The following is a 12,706-nucleotide window of genomic DNA, read 5'->3' on the forward strand; positions in this document are numbered from 1 at the left end:
GAATCAAGAATCAGTTCAACGAATGCGGAAGCGTAAAAATAAATACATGAAGAGTAGGGCGCCACAGGGACGTCAACTGGGAGACAACGCCTAGAAATCGTCGAGTCCGCTGATGTAATCCTCCACGTCGCCTGGTACTGAGCAGCAGTCGAAGATATCCCAAAGAGAACAGAAGAGAGGAAGAGGCAAGTGTGAGTACACAACTTGTACTCAACAAGTATAACACGAGTATGAGGCTCTAGGGTTAGCTGACTCAACTGCAGTAGCTTTTAATCTTGGCAAATTTTATTAAAACTATTTACTATAAGTGGATGAATTACCATAAACCCATATTGCATAAGAAATTAATCAATATTAGTTAAGAACTACTGAGAAACCAACCAAACCAAAACCACCCGGGGAAATCTCCCTAATCAAAGGTTGATAACTCCACTAATCAAAAGGAGTATCTGGGCCGCTCATGACTGTGAGCACAGCTGATATATCAGTTTTACACTCTCGAGAGGTTGCACAACTTTACCCACAAATCGTGGGCTACGCTAGTTGTTCATCACACTTCCTTAGGTGAGATGGCTAGCAAGCACACTACGAGACCGTTACAAAGAATCACGTTGGTAAGGTGTAACCGCTAAGGATTCTGGATTAGCAACGATGGGGCCCACCTCCGGGGGTACAAGACACACAGCACAGACCAAGCCGGAGGAGAAGGGACCATTGAAGCTTACCACCCCTCTTGCCCACGCAGGTAAGTTACTCCCGAACCAACACGACCTAATTAGTAAGTCAAGACCGTCCCATTCCAGTCTTGTGGTTGCGCGGTTGTTCCAGGTTGTCGCTCTATGAACCGGTCCTTAGGGAGAGTGGCCAACCAAGCACTAAGCACCGTGCTGGCCCTCTAAACCAAGTTTCTCACAAAACATCTTTTACGGAGACGTGAGCCACTCACACTTGGGCCACTAGTGGGCTCAAATTCATCCTTGTTGGGACGGGATGTCACATTCTTGAACATGTCTTGTTTCTTGTCATCGTCGTTCACTTCCTCCGGTGCATATCGGGCCAACTCTATGAACCGGTGGGTGTACTCCTCCACCGTCATGCTTCCTTGCTGCAGTGCGCAGAATTCATCCGCCTTGCACTTCATGGTGGCCTAAGGGATGTGATAGTGGTGGAACTCCTTCACGAATTCCTCCCAAGTGATGGTAGAGGCATCCTCGGCTGCGGCACAATAATTTTCCCACCAGGCTAATGCTGTTCCGGTGAGTTGGTGGGCTGCCAGAAGGACTTTGTCTTGGTCCTGGCATTCAAATGGTTCGAGTTTCCTCTGAATTACTCGTAACCAGTCGTCTGCATCCAAAGGGTTGCAGGATCCAGCAAAGGTGGACGGCTTGGTCCTCAGAAAGGCTGTCAGCTTGTCATTCATGTTCTGCCCTCGTGGTTGCCGGTTAACGAGGGCATTGGCCAGTGTTTCCAGTATGAGGGTCTGGTTGTGGATTATCTGTGCCAGGTCTCCGAGGGGTGGGGGTGGTGGTAGTTGCTCTCCTCCTTGATTTTCTCCTTGGTTCTGGCTTACTTCCTGTTCTCCCTGAGGAAGATTTTTTCCAACAGGCTGCGCTTCGGCACCAGCGGCTGCGGGGTTCCGTCTACGGGAGGCCCTCGCGACGCTCCGGGGAGCCATCTGTTGATTGGGTAGAGTGGGGTTATGATTATGTGATGTTTAAGTTGTTTAATTCGTATATAAGGCAGAATCTACCTCCTGCCAGTAAAACAAGCAGCACACAACAAACCAGCACACAACATCACAAACAACAAGCACAAACAACTTCATTACTGCAAGGGCAACTTCATTACTGCAAGGGGGTACAGCTTGGGGGTAAGACTAGATCTCGTACTACTCGTCCGGGGTCAGGCCTAAGGGCACGACTTAAGCAAAAGCGGCTGGGGACACATCACTAGGGTGGCGTCGGTTATCTCACTCGCGGGGCGTGCCTTCTTCTGGGGCAGGGAGTGTGAGTAATCCTTGCTCGCCGTTCTCTGGATTTCCATTTGCCAAGGGTTGCGCAGCACCATCTCTTTCAGCGGCGGTAGCAGAACTTTCAGGATTCTCGGATGGGGCTCGTGAATTTCCAAAGAGTGGTCCCCACCCTATGACAGGTGTCCCGAGTAAGACATGGTCTTCTCCAATTGCCAGGACTGGTGTTCCACTTTGGGTCCATTCCTGCATACACTGGTCTTGGGCCTGCCTGAGGCTCTCTTGGGCGACTGCTTCGCTGCTGACCGCGGCTGCGGCTCTTGCCTCGGCTTGGGCTGCTCGGATCTGCTGCAGTCTTACTGTGAGCTCTGCTTGCTCGGCTCGATGGGTCTGCTCCCTCAGAAGGTTGGCTTGCTCATCGAAGAGTTGGTCCAAGGCAGCTAGATAAGTAGCCACTTGATACAGAGGGCCTTCTTCATGGCGACATCGTTCCAGACTTCTCATGCGTGCTTCCCAAACTGGGGTTCTGATGGCCGGCGGGAAGAACCTCACTGGTGTGGGGGCGAGGTGTCTTTCAAAAATCCGGCATAAATAACGGAGTGCTTTTCTGACGGTCAAGGGGTAGGTGTCCTGGTGCCTAAACCTTGTGGCAGTCACTCGCCATGGCTGGATGTCGGGGTAGCGGCTGCTCCTGGTGATGACCAGGATCACCCTGCAGCGGAGGGTACCATGGTATTCGTACTCTCTGCTGTAGTACCTTGGGCGTTCCGTAACGCCAAGGCTTTCCAGGGCGTTGATCAAAAGGCTGGGAAAGCCAGGTGCATCTTGGCAATTGCCCTGGGTCCATCCTTCCTCAGCCATCTGAAACAAGGACAGGGTAAACAATCTTGCACAGGTACAAAAGGGAGTAGATAACATTTATTATTGCAACATGGGGGGTACAGTTTCCATGGATACGTGGTTATTAGGGTAGGGTCCTAGCTTGGAGTGCTACTCCTATCATGGGGATTCTTCCCCGATTCTGATAGGGCGCTTCTTTATTGGGAGGCACCGATCCATCACCTCATCTTCGGTCTGAGTACCTTTATCCCAATGGGTTTCCTCGGGTTCCTCTTCTTCCTCTATCCATCCACTTATTTCTCTGCGGGTTTCGTATTCCTGCATCTGGGCTTGGAGGGCGGCTAAGGAATACTCGGCGTGTGCGGCTCTTATCTGTTGTTCTTCCAGTTCCTGGGTTGCCTTTTCTGCCCTATGGATTTGCTGCTTCAGTTGTGCCGCCTGTTCACGGTAGAGTTCATCCAAGCCGGTAAGGTAGATGGATAGGTGGGAGACCATATCTTCTAGGTCTTCTTCTTCTTTTCCGAGTCCTCTCATCTGGGCAATCCAAGTGCGTCCTCTTCCTTCAGTGGGTGGGAAAAATCCCATAGGAGTCCGCTGAAGGTGGTGCTTGTAGATCACACGCAGTCATCGTAGGGCTTTACGGGCGGCCTTTCGATAGGTGTCAGGGAAGCGAAAGCCGGAGGTGGAGATGAACCAGGGGTCCACATCAGGGTAGCGGGTGCTTTTTCCCACAAAGACCATCATGTCGCACCGAAGGGTGCCCTTGGAGGTGTATTCTCGGTAGGCGTACTCTGGTGGTTCCATAACTCCGATGCGTTCCAGGGTTTGTAGGAAATACAGGGAAGGGGGGGCTTTGGGCAAAATGCCCCTTCTTCCTCCTCTCCCCACGGGAAACAGAGGAGGGGGAAAGTAAGCTCCTGCGCCGGCCGTCCCCGGCGGCCCAGGGCTCGATGGTGGCCCGGGATGGGGGAAAAAGGGAGGGGAAGAGGAGGGGGTTTGATTCCCGGCCTCACCTCGGGCCGGGGCGGCGTGAGGAGGCCGGACGACGGGAGTGGCGGCGGCGGCTTTGGTGGCTCGGCGAGGCGATGCCGGGGCTTGGGGAGGCGAGGGGCTAGGTGGCGTTGTAGGTTGTGGGGGCGCCGGGGGTGCTCCTCGGCCCCTTTTATAGGCGCACAAGGCGGTGGAGAGGCGGGGGCCGTGCGGTGGCCGGTCACCGAGCTCGGCGGGCGCCATTAATGGCGTTTGGCCGCTCACGGCCGTCGTGGTGTGGCGAGGGCGCCAAGGCATCGCACGTGGGGGAGGGGCTGTGCGGCCACAGTGGCGAGCGCGCGCGCGGGGTGCGGCAGGGGAAACAGCGGCGGGCGGTGCGGCAGGCGACGGGCGGCGCGGCTGCGCGCGGGGGAGGGCACGCGCGTGCACGCACGGCACGGCGAGGCGCGGGCCAGGGGCACGGCGTGGCGCGCGGTCACGCGTTGCGCGTGCCTAGGGGCGTACCGGGGCAGGGATTCGCGCGCGGCGTGGGCAGAGCAGGCGCACGGCCAGGGCGGCGCTCGGGTGCGCGGCAAGGGGGAAAGGAAGGAGAGAGAGAAGGGAGGAGGGGGAAAGAAGAAAGAAAGAAAGGAAAAGGAAAAAAGGAAGAAAGAAAAGGGAGGGAAAAGGAAAAGAAGAGGAAAAAGAAAATAGGAGGAAAATAGAAAAGAGGAGGAGAAAGGAAAAATGGGAAGAAGAAATGGTGGAAGGAAAAAGGGAAAGGGAGAAAGAAGAAAAAAAAGGGGTGACGCGCGCCGACGATATTTGCGGCGGCGACCGCGGCTGGTCGGCCACGCGCGCGCTATATTCGCACGCTGCGCGAGGAGGAAAAAGGGGGAAATCGTGTCGGCGCTGATCGCGGAAAGGCGGTCGCGAGTGGTCGACAGACTGCCGAGCGGTGCGGGATGGGACGGCGACGAAGGAAAAGAGGGCACTGATATTGCAACAGGGGGGGCCGGGCAAACAGCTGGAGTCGGGCGTCAGAATGGCGGCGAATCCGGGAGAGGGTCAGGGTTTAGGGTTGAACGAGCTTTGACGACGAAAAGGTTTTGAACAAAAATATCTTAGCGCGTAATTTAATTTGGTAAATTTTCAGGGCGTCACAAAAACCGAGACCCCCTTTTCATCTGGTTTCACAGGTCCGCACTCTGGGCAGTCTCTGGTAGTAGGCAATCGACTCATGCTAGAATCCCAACAATACCTAAAGAATAGGCAATGCCAATGATCGCGCGTGTCTTCATGTTTCTTCAAACGCTTTTCAGTACGGCGCTCATACTCCTCTTCTCCTGTCTCACGTCGGACACGCTGTTGATACTGGTACTCATACTTTCTGAGGAGATCTGAAGAAGTTGGCCGCTGATTCCTGACATGCCTCACCTGTTCCTCTGTTACATATCCTTTTTCATCTTTTTGGGGCCAATCGCTAGGATCAGCCTCTTTATTCTTCGTTTGGCGGTGTGGTGCAACCTTGCCATATTGATGCCGAGCGCGAAATCCAATTGTCACCTCGAAGACCAGTCGCAACCCTCTACCATGTTCACACAAGAGAAAGGTTGGGTATTGACCTTCATAGCAGTTTGGCCCAAGATCAATCGGCCCTGCTCGATAGTCGATTGGATCTGCCGACGGAGTTCCTTGCAATCGCTTGTGTTGTGGGTGAAAGAGTCATGCCACTTACAATATAATCTCCCCTTCAGTTCCTGCGTTGTAGGAGGCTTATAACCTTCAGAAAACTTCAACTGTTTTTCTTTCAATAATAGATCGAATATCTGTTCAACTTTGCCTATGTCGAAGTCGAAGCCCTTCACAGGCCCTTTCTATTTCACCCATTTACAGGGCATGGGGTTTGCCCCCCGAGTCCATTCTGCAACTGCCACCTCCTGCTCATCCCCAGAGTCTTCAGCTTCTTCTGTGTCGACCAATGCCACTTGACGCTTGAACCTATCTTGATATAGCTCTGGGTGGCGCTGCTCATGTGTTGTTAGCTTCTGTGCCAAATGCGCCAAAGAGGTGAACTCCAACTGGAAAGCCAGATCCCTAATCGGCTTTAGCAATCCCAAAGATGCCAACTCGACTGCCTCCTTCTCTGAAATCCATGTCGAGTAACATTGGTTCTTCACTTCTCTGAAGCATCGGACATATTCCGCCAAGGTTTCCTCGCGCTTCTGTAGCACTTGCGCCAAGTCAGCAATTCCTGCTTCTGCAGCTTCCAAATGATACTGAATATGGAATTGCTCCTCAAGCTGCTTCCAGGTGCGAATCGAATCAGGGCCTAATGATGTCTACCACCCAAAGGCTGGCCCTGTGAGAGATTGCGAGAAAAACCTTACTCTCAAGGGATCAGACACCGAGATCATCCCTAATTGCGCCAAGTATCGGCTCACATGTTCAATAAAACTAGAACCTTCTGGTCCACTAAATTTAGTGAATTCAGGAAGCCGATACTTAGGCGGTAGGGGAATTAAGTCATAATCACTGGGATATGGCTTTGTATAGCCGATTGCCCTCCTCTTTGGTAGAATACCAAACTGATCTCTTAGAATGGTACTAATTTGTTCCGCCGTCTGTGATCCTGGGGCCGAGTGCGCACTATCGTGACTCAGCCCGATGGCATAGGCTGCTAGCCACGCTTGTTTGTCTGCATCCATTCCAGGGACTCCTCCAGCTGCCCTCTGTACTGAATGTACCGGATTACTACTGTCCGGTATATAAGCACACATATATCCATGCGGGATCTCCTTGGGCGGCTCGCTGAAGAATTGGTGATCCACGGGATCACCTCCCACCTTGTAAACCACGTAGGCCGGAGAACCATGTGACTCCGCAGCCACGAGCGCATAAGGCAGTGGTGGCCTAGCTTGGAATGACAATTCCCCCTTGTGACTTTCCAAGGTAGGTCCCGTTGGAGAGTATTGATGCTTCATAATTTCCTGGACCACACGCAGGGCAACATGCTCAAAAGCGTTAACCAAGCTCTCAGAGTGTCGGTGTAGTGAATGGGCCACCGCGTAGTTTATTTCTTGTCGTAGAGCTCTGGTACGGTCCTCCGATGGGGTGGACAGATCTACTCCGTCAAGGGCGCCTTCGGGTGAAAACCCCTTCCACCTAACACCATGGTGGCGGGTCCTCTCGAAAGAGCCGATCAGATTGGCTTCGAATTGGGTCTTAATCTCATCATATCTCTGCTTATGTTCAGCAGGCAGCTCCTCGTAGGTGATCGGTTCATCCCTCGCCATCCCGTCAGTCGATGGAGTCGAAGAAGATGATAAAGTCGATGAAGATGATGAAGATGGCGCCGATGGTCCCATCGGGCATGCCAGAATGTGTTGTCGGTCAAAACCCACCGGCGAGTAGCGACAGGCAACACGAGGAGCCGGGAGGCTCCCAGGACTATTGGTGGGCCCCGATCCCTCGGTCAATGGCCCGAGATCCGGCACACGCCCTGACTTCTGGGTTGCTAGGCGTGCCACCTGACCTTGTACCTGATCAGGAAGGTGTTATGTGTTAGTTTCCTGCATGCACAGACACGTGTAAACATTAGTCCGAGGGGTGATTGGCTCATCGAATGATTCCTAGTATCGGCTGTAAAGAGCCGATTGTGTTGGGTATCTGATCGGATCTATAAATAAAGCAAATATGTCCGATGGTAATATATATCTTGCTCTGTAATCATTAAGCTAATCCAATCTACGATGATTAAAACTTTTACTACATAATCGGAACATCCTACATGTAACTGAGCCTAACAGATGCTAAAGGTAACAAAACAACAACCTAAACAGAGGCCTAAAAACCAACGAAAAGCTGATTCCCGGAACAATCCCTTTTCAAGCTGTTATAAAGTACCCAGAATACTGCCGGAACATTCAATCCATTTGAAGGGCCTAATCATGCAGATATTAAACTAAACCCTCGATTGACGAAGACTAACCATAACAGATTGGATCTACTAAACAAGAATGAAGCAAGGCACTGCCCTTATACCCGAGATCGAGTACATGGGCAACCGGACGTTTACAGGTAACAAACAAAGCACAATTAACGTATGAAAGAGCCGATGCTACTCTTTAAACGCTAAGATAACTAGTGTTACTCGTCATCAATAATGCTTTAGAACGAGAAACACGAAAAGTAAATAAGTAAGAACAATGCTGCCCCGATCACGCAGGGCGTGATCGGGGCCGCACGGCGCTTACCCAAGAAACCCTAGAACAGGGGTGGCGATGCGCCGAGAGTTGTTGGTGAATGATTCCTCCTTTTTTATTGTTTACCCAAGATACATATTTATAGTTCGTAGACTTGCCTTTCCTAACCAATCCCAACCAATCACGACACAAATCTTAAGTATCTCTATCTAAACCATTTAAACAAACATACCTATCTAGATATACGGCCAACCTTGACCCAAAACATCTGCAAAGGGTCCGATTCACAAGCCCATTATAACTATCCTTCAAACCCATCTTGCTCCACGGCCCACCTTTCTGGCCCGCCTAAATTATGGCGATAACAGTTTGGTCTAGAAGACCCATTTGCACCCAACTTGTTTGGAACCTAGAGGCAATTGTACTAATTCACAAACTTTGTTGCCATCCATCAATTTCAATTCTTCTTTCACGGAAAGAAACCATCCTTTAGAATTATCACATTCCATGGCTTTTAAATGAGATAGGGTCATTTTCGTACTCAAATCACATTCATGCTCGAGTGAGTAAACCAAGTAGTCATCTGAAATTACTAGTCTTTTCTGCCTTATATATTGTCTAACTGCATTTTTTGCCGGTACTTCACTCTCTCTAGTGGCTTGCATGTTATTAGCCAGTTCTCTAGAATTATCTTTTCAGCAGTGTTTTTAATCTATGATACAACAGTGCTTGTTGGAGTGTTGATTTAAACTTCATTAATAACCAGCTTTCGTGGATTCTCACTCCCAATAATCTCACTCAATGAACCGGGTATTTCCTATCTCAACAATTTGCGTACTATGGTTCGGACAATAAAATCGATATCCCTTTGATTTATCAGGATAGCCGATGAAGAAACCACACTAGTGGTCCTTCCATCGAGCTTCATTTCATATGGACTATATATTCTCAATTCTTCAAGGCATCACCAAACATGTAGGTACCTTAAGCTAGGTTTCCTACCAATCCATAGTTCATAAGGTGTTCGGCATTGTATATTGTGCACAAATTCTACGGTTTTCAAGAAACTTTGCAAATGGGTATGGACATTGCTCATTTTCATCATATTTTCTTCAAAAATCACCTCGTCTATAATATTTCACCACCTTTATTTTTCTATCAAATTGCTTGTCTACCTCATTCACAAACACCTCTGAGACACTCAGCTCGAGAATTTTTATGCAACAAGTATAGATAACAATAATATGAGAAATCACCAATAAAGAGAATGAAATAATTTCCACCCCCCAAAAAGGAACATCAAATGGGTCTCAAATGTCTATATGAATCAACTATAATAGTTCACTACCTCTTGTAGCATGGTGCTTTGATATGTGTGGGGTTTGCTTGCCCTTAATGCAATGAACACATATGTTCTAGTCGAAAAAATCAGATAGTATTTCGCCTTTTACTAACCTCAAAACCCTTTCTTTGGATATGTCACCCAATCTCTTATGCGAAAAAAAGTAGATAGCTCATTATGTGCTCTACTATTATTTCCAACAATATGCCCAACATAAAATAAGCATTTAGAAAAACAATCATCAAGATTAAAGTGGTATGAACTATCAGTTAAAGTACCAAAACAATAATAGTACTTATTTTATATAATGAAAATACATCATCTGCACCTATGAACCAAAAATTAGTACATCCAATTTCCTCATATACATAAGATTTCTAGCACACTCGGGAATATAAAAATCACTCTTTCAAATCTAAGTGTAGGCCTGTTTCGAGGTTAATTCGTAAGTCTTAATCCCTTCGTCTTCATTCGGTTCCACATGTACAAGTATTTTTTAGTGCACTTATAGGTTGAATCATAAAGAATCCCACCATCACATGCAAAATATGAGTAGTACAAGACCAGAATATAACCACCAACTATTGTTAGGAACTTCAATAAGATTTGATTCTAAGCGTACAAAAACATAATTTATACCTTTATTTCAATTCATTTCTTTCTCTTTAGGTAATCTTTCCTGAAATGGCCAGTTTTCATACAAAAATGGCATCTAAAATTCTTATGGATCTGCCCATTACTTACGAGAAGTGGATCTTTTCCCCTCTTTTTATCCTTCTTCCTTAGTTTTGCTTTGCTATTGCAAGCGCCATTATCCACAATGAGATGAACAGAGTGACCCTCATTTTTCTTTAATCACCCATCCTCTTGAATCAATATAGCCTTGACTTCTTCAATATTCCACTTATCATTAGTGTTGTTGTAATTCACCTTGAACAAGCCAAATTCAGAAAGAATATAGTTCATAATAAACTGGACAAAATAGGGTTCATTCATGTTCATGGTCTTTGGAGTTTATCTTTGCGGCAAGGTTCATCTACTCGTCACATGATCATGCATGTGAAGCAAACAATCAAACTCCATGGTCAACAACTCATACATGAGTCTCCCCACAACGGACTTGTCAGTATTGTCCAAGTGACAGAGTTCTTTAAGCTTCTCCATGAATTCTTTTGCATACTCCATTACAGGCACCAATGTCTTAACATTTTCAGCTATCATCAGTCGCATCCATTTCAAGCATAGCCAGTTAGACTGTTCCCACTTTTCACGAAAGGTACAAACCTCATCAATACTTTCATCTATATTGGCTGCGAGCTTTTCAAGAACCAATGCTAAATCCAAGTCCATACCACCTAGATGGAATCAGATTTGTTCAGCCTAATCATTATAGTTCAGCCCATTAAACTTGACGATACCGTAACTTTTACACATTAGGTTAATAAAGGCTGCAAATATTTAAATATGTTCACATATTAGTACTTTGAGTAAACAGTGAAAGATTTAAACAATAAATTGTACATGCATATCAAAATACATCTTTAGATAAACCTTAGATACATGTCTGGCGAAAAGATACTAAAATAATTACAATTATTGGATAATCAAACATGCACAAAAAAAGATGCATGCTATCTTTGGATAGACTAACAAAATTCATTAAGCATGCCAACTTATCCCATTCTTATTACTAATTGTAAAGGTTCAACTTTGGGTGACCTCCTAGCTCACAACTAGTCAACTCAATTGTCTAACACATCTTTCACTAATTAGTATCAAAATTAAGTGAACACTTGAAATACACAACTAAATGACCTTTGGTGCAAGGTCATTTTGGTGACTAATATGCCTTTGATGATATAAACATTCAGTAGACATATGTTCTAACAATTATGCCCGCAAGAATGATATGCAAGTTAATTTGATTCATCAAAAACCATACATATTGACACATAGTTTTGCTTGATTAAACTAGGACAATCATAATGCCAAAAAATATTAAATTGCATAACAAGCAAAGTAAACTTACATGCACTGGACATCTCATTTATAAAACCAAATAAACGTTTATGATGCATGTATTTTTTGGCATGGCCAAACATTAGAAATAAGAACCATCATGGTAAAACAAATGTGTTAAAAATTAGCCCTTAATACCAAATATAAGCAATAAAACAAATCGCTAAAGCTTATAAGGTTGAAATAATACATAATGATTCTACAAAAAATAAAACTTTATGTGTACATTGCAAAGCTCATCCGCTTATGTGACCAATATCGAACAAACCTACCATGCAACTTGTTGGCATATTGCATCTTGGAAGATTTATCTCCTCTCTTCCTTCTTGTCTTGATCATCCTTTTGATGATTAAAGAACAAGAACTCTCATGTGTATACTACCTCTCTTTGGCTGTAATACTTTTTGGTGTGGACTAGGTGCTTCTTCATTCCTCATAGGCACTCTCTATTTATACACATACACAAGTGCACCTATAGGCCCAACATTGGAACTGCACTGTGACATATGGCATTTTGGATTCATGTCAGTGGACTCATTAAGCCGTTGATAAGTCACTAGCTTAAGGAACGCACGCATGACCCCTTAAGGGCTTCTCCAGTGACCTTTCAAAATCGAATCCTGAGTTGTGCTGGCAGGTGATGAATCGACCCATCACCACTGCAGGATACAAAATCTTTGCACAGTGCAAAGATTTGACTCTCAAAGACGAGTCGATGCAAAGGCAATAGGAAAATATAAATGCACAATGTTTTCAACAGCACCAACTGCCGACTATTGCCCAGCTATTTGTTGCTCTCTGCCTCTGTACAATCATCCATTCATACTTCAAAATTTGCAAGCCTAGACATCAAGAAACAAATAGGCACAACAACTACTCAACTCACATCTCCATTTGATAAAAATAGAAGCATGGAGTCATCTTCATCCATCAGCTTCACTATATTTTCCCTGCACCTCATTTTACCACAAATTTCAGACCACCACCACATAGACCTAGTCAGCAGCCGCATTTTTCACATCATTTCAATCCATTTGGAGTTCAACTAGGCTATCAAGGTTATCAGCAATTGCGTACCGCACCATCAAGCTATCATGGCTTCCGTTACCATGATGGTGTGGGGCAATAAAAGCAAGGAGATTTCGGAGTTGTATGGGTGGTGATCCATCATCAAGCAGGTCTCTTTGCTTCCGCCTTTTTGCGCCGGCCAGTGAAGCAGCGGCTCTCAACGCCGAAAAGCAAGACCATCGTAGCTGCCGGCCAGTCTCTTCCTTTTGCACCGGTGACCATCGAGCGCCGCCAAATCTCTTGTAGCAACATCAATCTCCAGATGTCTGAATCTAATTTGTGTGGGAGGAGATA

General features: G+C 46.7%; 1 pseudogene; it reads right to left on the minus strand.

Moving 5' to 3' along the window:
- LOC112880971 overlaps positions 1–10,675 on the minus strand; it is a 42,237-nt pseudogene extending 31,562 nt beyond the window's left edge.
- Between the last annotated feature and the right edge of the window lie 2,031 nt (positions 10,676–12,706).

This window comes from Panicum hallii, chromosome 2 (genome assembly GCF_002211085.1).
Source record: "Panicum hallii strain FIL2 chromosome 2, PHallii_v3.1, whole genome shotgun sequence".
Taxonomy (NCBI): Eukaryota; Viridiplantae; Streptophyta; class Magnoliopsida; order Poales; family Poaceae; genus Panicum; species Panicum hallii.